The sequence below is a fragment of the Capra hircus genome, chromosome 7, assembly GCF_001704415.2.
Source record: "Capra hircus breed San Clemente chromosome 7, ASM170441v1, whole genome shotgun sequence".
NCBI lineage: Eukaryota > Metazoa > Chordata > Mammalia > Artiodactyla > Bovidae > Capra > Capra hircus.
The window spans coordinates 55,898,081-55,919,107 of record NC_030814.1 but is presented as its reverse complement, the minus strand read 5'-3'; positions in this window follow the sequence as shown (position 1 = coordinate 55,919,107).

The window sequence follows — 21,027 nt, the reverse complement described above, 5'->3', positions numbered from 1 at the left end:
CCTAGGGATGCCTGTGGACACAGAGTTGCTAAGAGTTGAACCAGAAGTTGAATCTGGATGGCAGCCAGAGCTCTTGACCTCTTCCTGTACTGTTTCTCACATATGTTTGTATGCGCACAGAGGAAGCTGTGGAAGGATTTATATCAGAAACCAGGCCACCCGTGGTTAGCTGGAGGAGATAAGGAGAATGTATTCTCCAACAATATGCTAAAACTTTATGATTTTTTCCTACTGTTATCTATAATTACTGCAAATATGAAAAAAACAACCAAACAAACTAATGTCCACAAGGACAAAGTTCAGAAGGGAATGGAAACAAATGAAAATTTGGATTTGACAGCAAATTAGGCTATGGCAATTTCAACTTTGGATTTAACTGATTATTTTAGTTTTGTTTTGGCCATTAGTAATTTTTAAAGGGAATAATCCATATGGTTACATTTGTGATATGCAAGCTGCTCATTTCTGTTCTCAAAGCCTGGTCTCTGGACCAGCAGCATGAGCATCAGTTGGAAGCTTGTGAGAAACTCAAATTCTCCAGGCCTAAGCAATCAGAAACTTTAGGGGATGGGCCCAGTAATCTGTGGTTTCACAAGTATCCTAGATGATTCTGATGTACAGAAGTTTGCAAATCAATGGGTTAAGCAAATAAATGAACCAACATACCATTCCAAGGGAGAAGAGGTATTAATAAAAGGTGGCACTTACAGAAAAGACAGAGGGCACCTCTTTGCTAGTTTTTTCCCTTCGCAGAATCCATTTCATTCTTTGGTCATCTCTGAAAGTAATCAAGTCATTTTGGCCAAGTCCAGCCTTTGGCTATGTATATTTTCATGTGGTCCTGCCATTATTTTAGATGAGTCATAGTACAAAATACATTGGAAGATTGCACCACATCCTCCTCATCTGGGGCAGAGCAAGACTAATAGTCACTAAATAATGGGCTTCCCTGGTGGCTGAGATGGTAAAGAATCTGCCTGCAATGCAGGAGATATGGGTTTGATCCCTGGGTTGGGAAGATCCCCTGGAGAAGGAAATGGCTACCCACTCTGGTATTCTTGCCTGGAAAATCCCATGGACAGTGTAGCCTGGCAGGCTACAGTCCATGTGGTCTCAAAGATAAAGACATGACTGAGTGACTAACAGTTTCAGTTTAATGGTCACAAAAATGGTGACTTGTTGTTAGCTGTTGCTGTTTCAGGTCCTAGAATTGACTCTGAGGCTCAAATTTTTTAATTTGGTTGATCAAATCAATCAGACACTTGATTAATCTCCCTTTCTCACAATTTAGAAATGCTCTTTTGACTGTCTTCTATTATGAAAATAAAGATGCTTATTTTTAAAATTTTAGAAAATACAAGTAACAATAAAGAAGAACATGAAAGTCACTTGTAGTTTTATAACCCACCAGAGGTAAATACATTAACAGTAGCTCAACATTTAAGATACAGATTTCTAGGCTATTTTTTTAAATCAATGCGCACATTATCTTATAAAATAAAAATGTGATACCATCAATTGTCTTATAGTGTTTTCATATAACAACACAAGTATCTTTCCATGTCAACCAAAACTTATTTAATGACTACAAAATTATTCCAGTGTATGGATAAGGTATTTTAACTAGTTCCCATAATTATGCAAATTCTAATGCTACTTATATACAACATATGATTATAATTTATATATACATATTACAAAACATTAGCTTCATCATTTCTTTAGGCTACATTATTAAAACCGGTGTTTCCAGACCAAGGGAGTTTTAAGGATATTGATATATATGGCTAAATTTGCCTTCAGAAACATCCTAAAATATACTCCTACCAGGTATATATTGAGTTGGCCAAAAGTTCCTTTGGGTAAGATGTTATAGAAAAACCTGAAAGAACTTTTGGCCAGGCTAATACAAAAGTGCCTGTTGCTCCAACTCCTTGGTAATACTGTGTGTTATCACTGCTTGAATCTTTGCCATTCTAATAGGTCAAATGTGTTTTTTCATTATTTTAACTACCATTCTTTAATAACATTTTAGGTAGGCAAATTGATATATTTTCTGGCCATTTATAATTGTATCTTCCATTCTCTTAATGATTTTGCTATCAGCTCAGTCCTTCCTTCACATTGTACCATATTGATAAGGTAATTTCTTTGAATGCGTTCCTTTAAAATTATAGTCCATAATAGTATTTACTGACCAGTTATGTAAGTAACAGATGTGGTAGTAATAATGACAATATCAGCGAGAATTACTCGATGTATGTTTAAAATATTAACTAATGTAATCTTCACAAAAACCATCTAAAGTAGATACTATTATTATACCCGTCTTACAATGAGGAAAGTGGTTACAGTTGAGAGCTAGTGTTCTAAGAGTCAACACGTGCAGCAGGTTCCTAAAGCCTTTACTTTGAACCACTGCACTTCACTATCAGCCTTCTACCATCATCACCACCATACACATCACCATCATTGTCAACTTAACCACCACCATTTCTACTGCCTGTAATCATTGTCATCCTGTACTATTTATTAGGTACTTACCAGGTACATTTCAGTTAGTAAATGCTCTTTCTTTTTATTCAGCATTCATTCAACACATGATACTTTCGTTGAAAGCCTACTATATCCTTGGCACTATTTTAGTCGCTGGAGATATAATAGTAAACAAAACTAACAAAGTTCCTTGCCCTGATGAAGCTCACAGTTTAGTGGGGGAAACAAACAAAAGTTATATATGCATTATAACCATATAAAATATGGTGCCTTAATAGGTTTTCTCTAGTAAGCCATAGAAGGGAACAAATGTGAATCAGTTGAATTGAAATGGATGAACCTAGAGTAAGTGATACAGAGTGAAGTAAGTCAGAAAGAGAAAAACAAATGTCATATATTAATGCATCTATATAGAATCTAGAAAAACGGGACTGACTTATTTGCAGGAAAGGAATGGGCACGCACACATAGAGAACAGGGCTTGTGGACATAGCAGGGGAAGGAGAGGGTCGGACCCATTGAGAAAGTAGCATTGACACATATATACATTACCATGCGAAAACAGCTAGAACGGAGGCTCAAGAGGGAGGGGATATCCATATATACACACATATACATATATAGTTATGACTGATTCACGTTGTTGTATCATAGAAACCAACACAACATTGTAAAGCAATTACCCTCCAATTAAGAAAATTTAAGAAAACAGGTTATCTCAGTCAATCCCTATGGCAACCATATGAGTTAGGTGCTGTTATTATCTCATTTTGTGGATTAAAAGACCTAAGCTAGAGAGACTGAGTATCTTGCTCAAGGTCACAGAGCTAAAAGTTGACTGAGCCTGTGCCTTCAGACTCTTCTTCCTTTAACATTTTATATATCCATCTAATGGTGAGTTGGACACATCTGTCACATGCCACATTCCCAAAACCATGTTCTCTTTTTCAAGATGAGGGCAGAGAGTTCTGTGATGTGTGGTTTCTGCTGTTGCTGCTAAGTCGCTTCAGTCGCTGCTAAACCAGGTTCCCCCATCCCTGGTTTCTAGCCCCATTATATTAATTTACTTCAGGAGCATTTGGCTTCCTTTGTCACTGTCAAGAAAAAGTACTGGAGCACCTAGATTTACTTCAGTATGATTGAAAGACAAAGATGGAGGTAAAGGAGATATAACACACACACACAAATATATGTGTGTGTGTGTATATATATATATGTATATATACACATGCTACTGCTGTTGTAAAATCACTTCAGTCGTGTCCGACACTGTGCAACCCCATGGACGGAAACCCACCAGGCTCCGCCGTCCCTGGGATTCTCAGGCAATAACACTGGAGTGGGTTGCCATGTCCTTTTCCAATGCATGAAAGTGAAAAGTGAAAGGGAAGTCGCTCAGTCATGTCTGACTCTTAGTGACCCCATGTACTGCAGGCCCACCAGGCTCCTCCATCCATGGGATTATCCAGGCAAGAGTACTGGAGTGGGGTGCCATTGCCTTCTCCGATATACACACATATATATATGTAAAATATGTATATGACATATGTACATCAGTTCAGTTCAGTTGCTCAGTCGTGTCCGAGTCTTTGCGACCTCATGAATCACAGCACATCAGGCTTCCCAGTCCATCACCAACTCCCGGAGTTCCCCCAAACTCACGTCCATTGAGTTGGTGATGCCATCCAGCCATCTCATCCTCTGTCGTCCCCTTCTCCTCCTGCCCCCAATCCCTCCCAGAATCAGGGTCTTTTCCAATGAGTCAACACTTCGCATGAGGTGGCCAAAGTACTGGAGTTTCAGCTTTAGCATCATTCCTTCCAAAGAAATCCCAGGGCTGATCTCCTTCAGAATGGACTGGTTGGATCTCCTTGCAGTCCAAGGGACTCTCAAGAGTCTTCTCTAACACCACAGTTCAAAAGCGTCAATTCTTCGGCCCTTAGCTTTCTTAACAGTCCAACTCTCACATCCATACATGACCACTGGAAAAACCATAGCCTTGACTAGACGGACATTGTTGGCAAAGTAATGTCTCTGCTTTTCAACATGCTTTCTAGGTTGGTCATAACTTTTCTTCCAAGGAGTAAGCATCTTTTAATTTGAGAAGTGAAAAGCAAAGGAGAAAAGGAAAGATATAAGCATCTGAATGCAGAGTTCCAAAGAATAGCAAGAAGAGATAAGAAAGCCTTCCTCAGCGATCAATGCAAAGAAATAGAGGCAAACAACAGAATGGGAAAGACTAGAGATCTCTTCAAGAAAATGAGAGATACCAAGGGAACATTTCATGCAAAGATGGGCTCGATAAAGGACAGAAATGGTATGGACCTAACAGAAGCAGAAGATATTAAGAAGAGGTGGCAGAATACACAGAAGAACTGCACAAAAAAGATCTTCATGACCCGGATAATCACGATGGTGTGATCACTCACCTAGAGCCAGACACCCTAGAATGTGAAGTCAAGCGGGCCTTAGAAAGCATCACTAGTAACAAAGCTACTGGAAGTGATGGAATTCCAGTTGAGCTATTTCAAATCTTGAAAGATGATGCTGTGAAAGGACTGCACTCAATATGCCAGCAAATTTGGAAAACTCAGCAGTGGCCACAGGACTGGAAAAGGTCAGTTTTCATTCCAATCCCAAAGAAAGGCAATGCCAAAGAAAACTGAAACTACTGCACAGTTGCACTCATCTCAAATGCTAGTAAAGTAATGCTCAAAATTCTCCAAGCCAGGCTTCAGCAATACGTGAACCATGAACTCCCTGATGTTCAAGCTGGTTTTAGAAAAGGCAGGGTAACCAGAGATCAAATTGCCAACATCTGCTGGATCATGGAAAAAGCAAGAGAGTTCCAGAAAAAGATCTACTTCTGCTTTATTGACTATGCCAAGCCTTTGACTGTGTGGATCACAATAAACTGTGGAAAATTCTGAAAGAGATGGGAATTCCAGACCACCTGACCTATCTCTTGAGAAACCTATATGCAGGTCAGGAAGCAACAGTTAGAACTGGACATGGAACAACAGACTGGTTCCAAATAGGAAAAGGAGTACGTCAAGGCTGTATATTGTCACCCTGCTTATTTAACTTATATGCAGAGTACATTATGAGAAACATTGGGCTGGAAGAAGCACAAGCTGGAATCAAGATTTTGCTGGGAGAAATATCAATCACCTCAGATATGCAGATGACACCACCCTTATGGCAGAAAGTGAAGAGGAACTAAAAAGCCTCTTGATGAAAGTGAAAGAGGAGAGTGAAAAAGTTGGCTTAAAGCTCAACATTCAGAAAACGAAGATCATGGCATCCAGTCCCATCACTTCATGGGAAATAGATGGGAAACAGTGGAAACAGTGTCAGACTTTATTTTTTTGGGCTCCAGAATCACTGCAGACGGTGACTGCAGTCATGAAATTAAAAGACATAAGTACATAGGTATGTATAATACCTATATACACATATATACATATATATAATATGTATGTCTAGAGAACAAAAGACATTTAATTGAAAAAGGAGGATGGTAAAAATGGCCCCCTTACACATACTCTCTCTACCTCTCTCTTTCATTTTAAAATGTAAGCTAACTAGCTGAATTTGTTTGTCTGTGTCTATTCAATAATTAGATTTAAGACGTGCTTTCCAACAGCTTTTCCAAAAAAAAGAAAAGAAGTAGATTCACTGAATTCTCAGGACCTACACACAACACACACTAAAAACCAAGTATAAGAAAGGTGCCATTCACTCCAAAATACCATCAAAGGTTTTTCCAGAAAAAGTAATTTTTGAAGCCTTAAGTGAAATATACACTGCTTAATAAACCCATAGTTGAGTGGAAAATGTGTGCATGCTCAGTCACATGTGACTCTTTGAGAACCCACGGACTGTAGCCCGCCAGGCTCCTCTGCCCATGGGATTCTCTAGGCAAGAATACTGGCGTGGGTGCCATTTCGTTCTCTCAGGGATCTTCCCAATGAAGGGACTGAATCCCATGTCTCTGGCATTTCCTGCATTGCAGGCAGATTCTTTACCACTGAGCCACCTGGGAAATTCCCTGTGTAGAGAGTAAAGGCAGTAAAAAGACAAACAGGACCAAGAGTTGTTTTTGCAAGAGTTCAACTGCAAATTAAAAAAAAAAAAGTACCCATGATTAATTATGTTAATATGTCTTTTCATATAGAATAAACTGGTTTAAACTCAAGAAGGCCAAATAGCACTTGTTAATTATTATTATTTATAACACATTGGAAGTGCGCAGGGAGATTAAGGGCCATGTAGAGGTTATGGTCTCCCCTTGGTAGAGTTCTATTTGTTTATAGGTAAATTTAAGTTTCACCAAGGAGGTGAAACCAAGGAGGTTCACCAAGAGCCACCTCCCAGTGGGGCATGACTGTTTGAAAATATCTTCTGAATCTAGGTAGTTTTGTGAATTAATTTCAATGCAAAATGAAAATGCCTAGGTTATTTCTGATTACATAAATGCAATACCCTATGCATGTAAAGTATAATGAAAAGAACATGGAACAAATTAAGACATAGAAACTATCTTTAATTCTACCCTGAGAGATCATTTCTAACATTTTGCTATATTTCTATCATCATAGTAAGTTTTATGATCAGTTATAATCCAATAATTTTGATGACCTAGTTAAATGGATGAAGTTCTGGATAAATTCCTACATAAACTATGAACTGTCAAAATCAGTATAGAGAAGAACTATAGAATTTGATACATCAGTGTGTACTGAATAATTTGAAATGATGAACAAAGACTTGTCTTCCTCAAAAAACTCTAGGCTCAGATGGTTTGAATGGAAAGTTCTACCTAATTTTTAAGCAATATTAATTTCTACCTTATACAAAGCTTTAAAAATGGAAAAAGGGAAGTATCTATGCACATCATCTTACAAGCTGCTGCTGCTGCTGCTCAGTCGCTTCAGTCATGTCTGACTCTGTGCGACCCCATAGACAGCAGCCCACCAGGCTCCACCATCCTTGGGATTCTCCTGGCAAGAACACTGGAGTGGGTTGCCATTTCCTTCTGCAATGCATGAAAGTGAAAAGTGAAACTGAAAGTGAAGTCGTGTCCGACTCTTGGCAACCCCATGGACTGCAGCCCACCAGGCTCCTCCATCCATGGGATTTTCCAGACAAGAGACCTTACAAGCTAGCATAGTCTTATTCCAAAATTAGATAAGGACAACACATAAAAGAAAATATTAGGCCAACTTTACTTATTTTAACATAGATTAAAAAACTCTAAATAAAATATTAGCTAATCTACTTTAAATTTGATAATAATACATTAAGATCAAGTAGAGTTTATCTCCAGAGAAGGCAATGGCACCCACTCGAGTACTCTTGCCTGGAAAATCCCATGGGTGGAGGAGCCTGGTAGGCTGCAGTCCATGGTGTCGCTAAGAGTCAGACACGACTGAGTGACTTCACTTTCACTTTTCACTTTCATGCATTGGAGAAGGAAATGGCAACCCACTCCAGTGTTCTTGCCTGGAGAATCCCAGGGACAGGGGAGCCTGGTGGGCTGCTGTTTCCGGGGTCGCATAGAGTCGGACAGGACTGAAGTGACTTAGCAGCAGCAGCAGAGTTTATCTCAGACATACAGGATAGTTCAACAGAGAAAATGTATTTATATATGTTTGTGTATTAACATACTAATAAAGAAAAAATTGTATTATATCAATCAAGATGAAAACACATTTGATAAGATTCTATTCAAATTTATGTCTAAAATTCTTAGCACTAGAAATAGCAGAGAATTTCCTTAACTTGATAAAGATTATTTATACTAAGAACCTATAGTAAGTATTATACTACCTGTAGAAGCTCAGGATTCATTCTCTTTAAGATAAAAGTAAGGCAAGTATGCTTACTATTATCATTAGAAATCTTGGCTAAAGGAAAAAAAAAACTAAAGACAAAGAAATAATAACAATGAAGGTTAGAAAGGGTGGTAGATTATAGTCTTGTAGACAATTATTTACTATCCTTTTCTCTGTCATGTAATTTGTAGAGCCTTTCTCTGGGTGGAGGAAACTTTAAACCCTGTTGTCATCAGCCTTGACCATGAGATTTGCTTTTGCCAATGAATATGAATGGATTTGATGCTGTGCCAGCTCTGTGCAGAAGCTTTAACAGCCATTGTGTGGATTAGCTGGCTGCCTTGTGCATTTCCTGATTAGGGCAGAGCTGCAGCCAACATGTATTTCAACACATTATATGAGTGAGAAATAAATTTTTGCTGTTATAACTCATTGGAATTTGGGGAACATTTGTTATCATAGTATAACTTAGTGAGAGCTGACTAATAGAGACTCAAGGTCAAGGTTTAGTTGCTAAGTTGTGTCCGACTCTTGTGACACCATGGACTGTAGCTCGCCAGGCTCCTCTCTTCATAGGATTTTCCAGGCAAGAATACTGGAGTAGGTTGCCATCTCCTTTTCCAGGGGATCTTCCTGACCCAGGGATTGAACCTGGGTCTCCTGCACTGCAGGCAGTTTCTTTACCGACTGAACTACCAGGGAAGTCCCAATAGAGAATGTAAGGGATAAAATTATCTTCATCTGCATATGATATGATCATTTATCTAGAAAAACCAACAGATTCAAAAGACAGACTGTTAGAAACAGTCTAGAACTAAGTAAGATCACTGACTACAACATCAACATTTTCAACACTTGAAACAGTCATCAGAAAATGTAACAAAAAATAATATATCATTCTCTATCAAGAAATCTGTTAAACATCTAGGATTTAATTATATTAATGAACAATGTATATACAGAGAAAGCAGAAAACTTTAAAATATCAATGAAGGACATAAAAGATGATCTGAATAAATGAAGAGAATCCTTTGCTTTTGGATGAGATAAGTTAATATTATACTATAATGGTATTAATTCTCCCATTTAATTGATAAATGTAATACAGCTCCAACAAAAATTCTACTTTGACTTTTTTGAGGAACATGAAAACAACTTACTTTAAAATTTATTTGGAGGAATAAGAGTTTATGAATGGCTAATTATAACAAAAGAACATGAATAGAAAGGAAGCTTGCCCTACTGGATGTAGAAACACAAAGTGTTAGCCACTCAGTCATATCTGACGCTTTGTGACACTATGGACTGTAGCCCACCAGGCTCCTCTGTCCATGGAATTCTCCAGGCAAGAGTCCTGGAGTGGGTTGCCATTTCCTTCTCCAAGAAACACAAAACAAAGCCATAATAACAGAAACAGTGGTGCATTGGTAAAACAACAACAGATAAGTAGGCCTGTAAAACACAACACAGTTCAGATACTGATCTGTATATGTGGAAACCTAAATATGATGAGAAGGATATCATAATTTAGTACCTAGCAGTTCACGCTGGGAAAACTGGCTCACTGTAAAGACAAAATAAAATTATATCTTTGTCTCATGCCATACAAATGTGAACTCTACATGGATTCAAAACCTAAAAGAAAAGGGTAACTCTATAAAGTTAATGGAGCATAATGTAAGAGAATATCTTGGTGATCTAAGAGCGAGGAAAAGCTTTGCAAACAAAATTTCAAAAGCACGAATCATAAGGCAAAGTACTGATGACTTTAGTCTATTTACATCAAGGCTTCCTGTTCAAAGCCATCATGGACACATTTATCACACAGAGGCAGTATGAGAATACTCAAAATGTCTAAACCCTACTACATGAGTAATACAAGTAACTGCTGAAAATTAAAAAAAGAAAGGCAGTAACCCCAATAGAAAAGTAGGCAAAGGATACAAAAAGGCAATTTACAGAAGAGTAAATTTTAATTACTACTACACATGTGGAAAGAAGTAGTACCTCAAATTGTTAATAATCTGAGAAATTTTAAAGAGATTGCATTGAATCTATAGATGGCTTTGAGTATTATGGATATTTTAACAATATCAATTCTTTTGGAATATCTTTTGTTAGCATCTTCTTCAATCTCCTTCAAAGTTCAGTATTAATAGTTTTCATTGAACAGATTTTTCACTTTTTTTGGTTAAATTTATTTCTAAGTATTTTGTTGATTTCGATGCTATTGTGAATGGGGTCATTTTATTTGCTTACTTTATATTTCACTGTAAAATGCATGTAAAATGCATTTTTTATATAAAAATACAACTTTATTAGTGTATTTTGATTTTATATCCCATAACTTTAGTAAATTCATTGCTTAGTTTTGATGGTTCTTTGGTTGAGTCTTTAGAATTTCCTATATTTAAGATTGTATCATCTGCAACTGAAGACAATTTTACTTCTTCCTTTCCAAATTTTATGCCTTATATTTCTTTCTCTTGACTGCTGTGACAGGACTTCCAGTACTATGTCGATTAAAAATGGTGACAGTGGGGCACATCTGTCTGTTCCCAATCTTAAAAAGCTTTCAACCTTCCACCAGTGAGTATGATATTAGTTATGGGTCTCTCATACATGGTCTTTATTATATTGAGGTGTGTACTTTTATATCCAATTTGTGGAGGAAAAGTTTGAGGCATTACTTCCTGATTTCAAACTATAATACAAAGCCTTAGAAATCGAAACACTATGATACTGGCAAAAAATTAGCTGTACAGAATAGTGGAATAGAATAGAATAATGCCTCCCTGTATATGGTAACCAATATTTGACTAGATAGCCAAGAATACTCAGTGGGAAAGGGTAGTCTCTTCAATAAATGATGTTGTGAAGACTGGATAACCACATGCAGAAAAATCAAATTAAACACCTTCTTACACACTCACCGAAATCAAGTGAAAATGGATTATAAACTTAAACATAGGACTTAAAGATGTAAGAAGTCTATGGAAGCTTCCTGATGGGAGAGACTGACTGTGGGGGAAACTGGATCTTGTTCTGATGGGTGGGGCTATGCTCAGTAAATTTTTAATCCAATTTTCTGTTGATGGACGGGGCTTTGTTCCCTCCCTGTTGTTTGACCTGAGACCAAACTATGGTGGAAGTAATGAAGAAAATGGCAACCTCCTTTGAGAGGTCCCCTGCACGCACTGCCACACTCAGTGCCCCTGACCTTGCAGCTGGCCACTGCTGACCCATGCCTCCGACGGAGACTAGTGGACACTCACGGGCAAGCCTGGATTAGTCTCTTGTGGGGTCACTGCTCCTTTTTCCTGGATCCTAGTGCACACAAGATTTTGTTTGTGCCCTCCAAGAGTCTATTTCCCCAGTCCTGTGTAAGTTCTGGTGCCTCTTAGGTGGGGTTAAAACCCTCCAAAAGGGCTTATGCCACCCAGGTTCGTTGCACCCAGAGCCCCTGCCCCTGTGGCAGGCCACTGTTGACCTTTACCTCCATAGGAGCTACTCAAACACACAAAGGCAGGTCTGGCTCAGTCTCTATGGGGTCTCCTGGTGTGCACAAGGTTTTGTTTGAGCCCTCCAAGTGTCTCTGGCAGGTATGGGGTTTGATTCTAATTGTGATTTCGCCCCTTCTACCATTATTACTTTGCCAACAAAGGTCTGTCTAGTCAAAGATATGGTTTTTCCAGTAGCCACGTATGGATGTGAGAGTTGGACCATAAAGAAAGCTGAGTGTCAAAGAACTGATGCTTTTAAACTGCAGTATTGGAGAAGACTCTTGAGAGTCCCTCGGACAGAAAGATCAAACCAGTGAATCCTAAAGGAAATCAGTCCTGAACATTCATTGGAAGGACTGATGCTGAAGCGGAAACTCCAATACTTTGGCCACCTGATGCGAAGAACTGACTCATTGGAAATGAGTCTGGTGCTAGGAAAGACTGAAGGCAGGAGGTGAAGGGGACAAGAGAGGATGAGATGTTTGATGGCATCACCGACTTGATGGACATGAGTTTGAGCAAGCTCCAGGAGTTGGTAAAGGACAGGGAACCCTGGCATGCTACAGTCCATGGGGTCATAAAGAGTTGGACACGTGTGAGTGACTGAACTGAACTGAAAGATGGAAACCTCCTAGAAGAAAATATAGAGTAAAAGCTCCTTGATATTGATTCTGGCAATGATTTCTTGAATATGACACCAACAGCTCAACCAAAGCAAGAGTCAACAAGTGGGACTACATCAAACTAAAAACCTTCTCTACAGCAAATAAAACAACCAAGAAAATGAACAGGCAACCTACAGAATGGAAGAAAAAACCTGCAAGACATGTATCTGAAAAGGAATTAACATCCAAAACACAGAAAAAATTCATACAACTCATTAACAGAAAAAGAGACAGATTAAAAAACGAGCTGAGGAACTGAATGGACATTTTTCCAAAGGAGACATAAAAATGGGCAACAGATACATGGAAAGGTACTTAATATTACTAATCATCAGGGAAATGCAATAAATACCACAATGAGATATCACCGTACAGTTATTAGAATGGCTATTATCAAAAAGACAAAATATAATGTTTGGTGATGATGTGGAGAAAAGGGAACCCTAGGTGGGAATGTATATAATATTGGTGCAGCCACTATGGAAAATAGCATGGAGGTTCCTCAACAAATTAAAAATACAAGTAAGCACCACATGATCTAGTGATTCTACTTCTGTGTATATAAGCAAAGGAAATGAAAACAGGGTATTTGCACTCCATGTTTACTGCAGCATTAGTCACAGTAGTTAAGATATGGAAACAACCTAAGTGTCCATCCCTGGATGAATGGATAAAGAAGGTATAAATGCACACACACACAATGGAATATTATTCAGTCACGAGAAAGAAGAAAATCCTGTCATTTGTGACATCCTGGATGGAATTTGAGGGTATTATGCTAAATGAGAGAAGTCAGACACAAGAAAGACAAATACTGTATGATATCACTTACACGTGGAATCTGAAAAAGCCAAATTTGGAGAAACAGAGGGCAGAATGGTGGTTACCAGGGGTTGGGGTGAGGGAATTGGGAAGACGTTGGTCAAAGGGTACAGAGATGAATAAACAGTACAAAGCTATACTGTGATTACAGCTATTGATAACAATACTGTATTATATATTTCAAAGTTGCTATGAGATTAGATCTAAGATGCTCTCACCTCAAGAAAGAAATGATAATTATGTGACATGACGGAGGTGTTAGTTAACACTATGGTGCTGATCATACTGTAATATACAAGCATCAAATCAACATTTTGTATCACTTAAACTTACACACTGTTCTATGTCAGTTACATGTCAATTAAAAAAAAGACTTCTGGATGATGCTGAAAGATGCTGAAGGAAGATGATAAATTTCAGTCATGTGGGTTAATTTTAGCAATCTAAAAACAATAGTGTCCTCAATGAATTTTCTGGGCATGGCTCACAAGAGCTTATTCTTCTCAAGCAGATAATAATAGCTTCAAAGGATATAAGCTCACGAGAAGAGAAGTATTTTAACAGATTGTGCTGGTTATTCTTTGTAATAATGACAGCACATTATTACTTTTGAACAGATCGTTACACTTCTCAAACTAGCACAGCCACTGGTCCATCTGATCCTCACAACAACCAAATGAGAATAGGCCAGGATGTAACATTATCACCTTCTTGAAGATGAGGAAATTTAGGCTCTAAAGATTTAAGAGATGTCCCCAAGTTCACAGTAGTATCTTCCTAGGAACTTCAAGTCTAGTATTCTTCCCCAATACTTGCATACTTCCCCTGAACCTGAAAGGGAACAGCATTACTTATGCTGAATTATACAAACTTATTAACTTAAAAAATGATGTAGAGGATATACAGTGGCTGCTGCTGCTGCTAAGTCGCTTCAGTCGTGTCCGACTCTGTGCGACCCCATAGACGGCAGCCCACCAGGCTCCCCCATCCCTGGGATTCTCAGGCAAGAACACTGGAGTGGGTTGCCATTTCCTTCTCCAATGCATGAAAGTGAAAAGTGAAAGTGAAATCGCTCAGTCGTGTCTGACTCTTAGCGACCCCGTGGACTGTAGCCCACCAGGCTCCTCCATCCATGGGATTTTCCAGGCAAGAGTACTGGAGTGGGGTGCCATTGCCTTCTCCATGTACAGTTGCAGGAAATATCAGAACTGATTTCTGTGCTTGTTTACATGAACCTGTTGGGTAGTGCTTAGGTATAGCAAGCTAATGTGCAAACAAGCATTTTAACCAGCAGAATGCAGTCCAATAGTTAATAACTTGTCCGCATTCCCTCAGGGAATTTTGGTTGCAGAGTGAGGTGAGAGATGGTGGGAATTTTATATTGTTTTGAAGTACACAGGGTGGAGTTTATCTGAGAAGCCAAGTGTTACAGCTTTTGTCTTTTGGTTCCCTTGTAGGTTAGACAAAGGTCATTCATTGTGATGTCATGTCAAACAAACCCAACAACAATGCAGATTTCCTTCAGATCTACTGCAAAGAGAAGCTTTATAGAAGACTTTATGCTGAGAAGTAACAGTCCATTTAAGACACCAATGCTGAGTACCTGCTCAATTATCAGTGTGGTATTTTGCAAAGGTAGCAGAAATACTTCAATTGATATTTGGTAAACAGAAGAAAACAGCCAGTATTCCATTAAATTTAGAGGTACCAGGTACTAATAAAACAGAGAAGAGAGATGGATTACAATGTGGGGAGGTGGGAGAGTAGGGAAAGTAATCTGAATTGGACTCTCAGGTCTAGGAAATAGTTTAAAAGGAACAGATGGAGGGAACAGGCAGGATGGGATTGTATGACCACCTAAGAGGTCAGAGATGGGGGTACTTGAAAGTATTATCAGCAAATCCCTGTTGAGCTGGTACAGCTGTGGCCTGCTAAATGTCCCATAGTTTGTCCTATACCCATTCTGTTCCTTCTTCCTCCTTGCTCTCCTAGAAAATCCCTATTTATTCTCAAGTACGGGCATCTCCAATTTTTGAATGACCCTTTTCTGACCATCCCAAACATTGCTCATCCTTCTCATTGTATTTAAAAATATCTTCTGTAGTACTGGGATTCCCTGATGGTTCAGTTGGTAAAGAATCTGCCTACAATTCAGGAGACCCTGGTTCGATTCCCGGGTTGGGAAGATCAGCTGGACAAGGGATAGGGTGGGTACCTATCCTTTGGCTCAGCTGGTAAAGAATCTGCTTGCAATGTGGGAGACCTGGGTTCAATTACTGGGTTGGGAAGATTCCCCTGGAGAAGGGAAAGGCTATGCACTCCAGTATTCTGGCCTGGAGAATTCCATGGACTGTATAGTCCGTGGGGTTGCAGAGTCGGACACGACTAAGCAACTTTCATGTTCCTGTAGTATCTCACCCATTTACTTGGGCCCTAGTTTCTTCCACCAGCCAGTTGGTAGAGGACAGTGGGAATACCAGGTCTTATTAGCTTTTTTATTTCTACTGTGCAGCAGCGTCCTAGCACACTATAGGCACTTAATAAAATATCCTTAAATAAGTTTCTAATTTTCCTTTTTTTGTTTGTAATTAACTTTTATTGCAGTATAGTTGCTTTACAATCTTGTACTAGCTTCTGCTGTACAGTAAAGTAAATCGATTATACGCATATGTGTAATTTTCTACATAAAGCTTTACACATCCATTGTAGGACTTGCTCCTCAATACCTTCTATTTCAGAAGTAATTATAGTGGTGTCGTTTTAAAAAATATAAATTTTCTACCTGCTTATAGCTTGTCATTAGATTTGCAGTTGACTTTGGTATACTGATCTTATATCCAGTAACACTGCTAAATTCTCTCATTAATTTCAAGAATTTGCCTGTAGATGTTTTGGTGCAGTCTATGTAGATAATTCTATCTGCTCTAAAAGTGAAAAAATTAAGGTTTTTAATACTTCAGTCAGTCAGTTCAATCGCTCAGTCATGGCCTACTCTTTGTGACCCCATGAATCGCAGCACCCCAGGCCTCCCTGTCCATCACCAACTCCCGGAGTTCACCCAAACTCATGTCCATTGAGTCGGTGACGCCATACAGCCATCTCATCCTCTGTCGTCCCCTTCTCCTCCTGCCCCCAATCCCTCCCAGCATCAGGGTCTTTTCCAATGAGTCAACTCTTTGCATGAGGTGGCCAAAGTATTGGAGTTTCAGCTTTAGCAACAGTCCTTCCAATGAACACCCAGGACTGATCTCCTTTAGAATGGACTGGTTGGATCTCCTTGCAGTCCAAGGGACTCTCAAGAGTCTTCTTCAGCACCACAGTTCAAAAGCATCAATTCTTTGGTGCTTAGCTTTCTTCACAGTCCAACTCTCACATCCATACATGACCACAGGAAAAACCATAGCCTTGACTAGATGGGCCTTTGTTGGCAAAGTAATGTCTCTGCTTTTGAATATGCTATCTAGGTTGGTCATAACTTTCCTTCCAAGGAGTAAACATATTTTAATTTCATGGCTGCAGTCACCATGTGCAGTGATTTTGGAGCCCCCCAAAATAAAGTCTGACACTGTTTCCCCATCTATTTCCCATGAAGTGATGGGACCAGATGCTATAACCTTAGTTTTCTGAATGTTGAGCTTTAAGCCAACTTTATCACTCTTCACTTTCACTTTCAAGAGGCTTTTTAGTTCCTCTTCAGTTCCTGCCATAAGGATAGTGTCATCTGCATATATGGGGTATTTAATCCAAAGTTCCACCTGATCATGCCTTATTCAAAGGCCTCTAGTGACTTTCTGTCATACTTAGAACAATATCCAAAGTCCTCACTGTGGCTAGGAAGCTTGCAAAATCCGACTTCCTATTCTTCCTCCAACCTCATCTTCTCTCACTTCCTCGTCACTCATGAAAGCATACTGGCTTCCTTCCTAGTCCTTGAGTATGGCCAGGGATGTTCCTGCCATAGGGCCTTTGCCCCTGTTCTCGCATCCACTTGGAACTCTTTCTAGATATTCATATGCCTTGCACTCTCATTTCATTTTGGTCTCTTGCCTAATTTCACCTTTTCTGAGATGGCTTCTACTTTTATATTTCTATCATTTCTCATCATCTTTATCCCCTTTCTCTACTTTGTTTTTCTTCACAGTAGATGGCCTTATATATCTACTTATTTGTGCATTTGCTTTTTTTGAATGTAATCACTATGAAAGTGTATCTGTGTTGTTTGCCACTGCCTTCCCAGTGCCTAGAACAGTACTGCACACAAATAGGTACTCAGATATTTGCTGAATCAACAGATGAATATCACTATCATTTTAATAAAAAATTGAGTCATTTTCTTTTAGAAGGGAGCTATATTCTGGGGCATGTGGCTTAGAAACTAACACTAAAAGAATATCATGTAACACACAGAATATATTTTTTTAATGGGTCAATTTGGTCCTTGCAAAATGCACCATTTCCAAGCAGTTGCTTAAAAATGAGGCAATTCATTTCCAAGTGGTTTCCTGCAAGTAATTTGATAGGGTTAAATATTTATTAAGTGCCAGAGTGCTAAATTAGGTAATGTTGGAGAGTGATCATATTTCAATCCAGCTAGTGTAGGTCTGGAGAACACTGAAGAGAGCTGTGGCTTTGGCCTGGCTCCCTTCCTCAGAGCCTTCAGGATTCACTCCCCAGGTGGGGAGAGATGGTTTTAGAGAATGCAATTATTATAGGTTGAGCGTTACAGTAGCCCCAGGTGTTTTGCCCCAGTTCAGTTTTCCTTGTTGCAAAAGTAATTTAGAGAAGAAAGTAGGTTGGGACATTCTTCTAGGCCACCTTCTGTTCCTGGAATGACTAGGTGCTTCAAAGTAGTAGGAAACTTAATGACTTCATGGTATAAGCTTGCCACATATTCCTGAAAATGGGAATTCCACCTGATTCTGCTCAGAAAGGAGCTGTTAAAGTATGGTCCTGGGACTGTGCTTTCACACATGTTTTCCTGGTTCCTTTAAATCTTCCAAGTCCTGACTTCCTGTGGATTCCAGCTGCTTCCAGCTGCAGGTCATCCTCTCAGGTGACAGTGATATTTTCTATGTTCTAGATATTGTTGCACAGTTTCCATAAATCCCCAATTACCTGCTGAACTTAGCCCTCTGTTTTGTCAACCATTTCCTCAAAAACACATTGAGCCTTCATAAAACTTGCATTTTAGCATCGTGTTCTACCTTCCTTAATTTCTTTCCTGTGAGTCCAGTTCCATTATCTGCCAAACTTGTGAGACATTGTGAGTCAGAATTGTCCACCAGGGCTTAAATGAACTGCAGGAAGAGGCCATTTCTGTGTGGTAACAACCCACTCTGTTGGACCACACTCAGCTCAAGATGGTGCAGTGGGGCTCCATTCAGCTGAGAGGGTAGGCTGCGTGGTGCAGTGAAATGTAACAGCTAAAGTAGGGGAGTGCTATCTCCAGTTCTGACTTGAGTTTAAAAGTGTACATTAAGTATACACTGTAATGGATCATTTTACCTCTTCATTTAGGAAAAGTTTCCAGAGGATTATAAAGAATTAGTACTATACACAGTGGCTTTAACCAGAAAATGCATATCATAGCTGGAATTCTATTACACAACTGACTTTAGCTGTGGTCACACACAAATGAGTACTATGGGCTTTTTATAGTTTGTATGTGGGAAGATACAGGACATGCCCTGTCCTTTTAGGATATCCACCCATATAGGAGATTTATATAATATGTACATTTATACAAGCATATATTAAAATACATATACCTTTTTGCAAGAATCCAATTTAGTCCAGTAAAAATGCACTGTGTGCAAAACAATTTTCTAGGATACAAAGATGGATCAGGAATAGATTCTGCCCTCAAGGAATTCACTGACAGACTTACTCCTTCACTCCTTCTTGGCAAGGGTAGGTGTAAGTTTCCAAGACTCAAGAGGGGCTGAACCATTGATTTATTGTTACCACAACCACTTTGCTTCCAAAGTTGTTATTCGGCTTGTGTTGGTGGTAAGTTACAGTTTGGGTTTTTCTTATATTTTTTCATAAGCTTTCAGCTAAAAAGTATCCAAACCCTGAAACTGATTTAAATAATTAAATTATTGCTTAATGCTGGAGAGGGTGTGGAAAAAAGGGAACCCTCCTACACTGTTGGTGGGAATGCAAACTAGTACAGCCACTATGGAGAACAGTGTGGAGATTCCTTAAAAAATTGCAAATAGAACTGCCTTATGACCAAGCAATCCCACTGCTGGGCATACACTCCGAGGAAACCAGAATTGAAAGAGACACATGTACCCCAATGTTCATCGCAGCACTGTTTATAATAGCCAGGACATGGAAACAACCTAGATGTCCATCAGCAGATGAATGGATAAGAAAGCTGTGGTACATATACACAATGGAGTATTACTCAGCCATTAAAAAGAATACATTTGAATCAGTTCTAATGAGATGGACGAAACTGGAGCTGATTATACAGAGTGAAGTAAGCCAGAAAGAAAAACACCAATACAGTATACTAACACATATATATGGAATTTAGAAAGATGGCATGATGACCCTGTATGCAAGACAGCAAAAAAGACACAGATGTGTATAGCGGACTTTTGGACTCAGAGAGAGAGGGAGAGGGTGGGATGATATGAGAGAATGGCATTGAAACATGTATACTATCATGTAAGAATCGAATCACCAGTCTATGTCCAATGCAGGATACAGCATGCTTGGGGCTGGTGCATGGGGATGACCCAGAGAGATGTTATGGGGAGGGAGGTGGGAGGGGGGTTCATGTTTGGGAACACATGTACACCCGTGGTGGATTCATGTCAATGTATGGCAAAACCAATACAGTATTGTAAAGTAAAATAAAGAAAAAATAAAAATCTAAAACAAATAAACAAACAAAAAAGTAAATAAATAAAAATAACTTAATTCATCCCATTAATAGAAGTAAATAAGTATCCCAAGAGAAAACAGGAAATATAAAGAAAATAAAAATTACACCATCCAGGGAGAAGCACTTTAAACATTTCTTTGAATATATTGCAATTTCATACCCAAACACACATATGTATGATTTTATATAAATTGGATCACAGGTATAAACCTAGTCTGAAATGTTTGCTTTTTTCTTTTTCTTAAAAGAATATTATCAGGTATATCTTTTCATTTCAATAAATAAGGAACTACACACAAAAAAATTTTTTTAATAATTAAATTATTGCTTAAACTTTTTTTTATTTTGGCATATAGCATGGAAAATCTTTGATTATATAAAGTTAAAGACCACCTCAGTTGAGTGTTTAAACTAGACTCACGCCAGCTTGGTTCCACTTATCCAATATCACAGATAGTTAAGAAAAGGAGAAAGGGTGGGAGGAGAGGAGGGAAAACAAAAAATGGAGGAGAAACAAAGAGAAATGTATCAATGAACTGATGATACTTTCCACATCCTTAGAAATAATCTTTGAAGGCAGAATATGAACTGAAGAACACACTGGGTAGAAGATAAGCTCTCTAATCTCCCCCTTTTGCAATAAACTTTCTTTTTAAAATTAATTTTTATTGTAGTATAATTGTTTTACAATGTTGTGTTAGTTTCTGCTGTACAGCAAAGTGAATCAGCCATACATAAACATGTATTTCCTCTTTTTTTCACTCAAGGGAAAATGAGCACTCATTATGCCAGGCACCTTGGTGGGC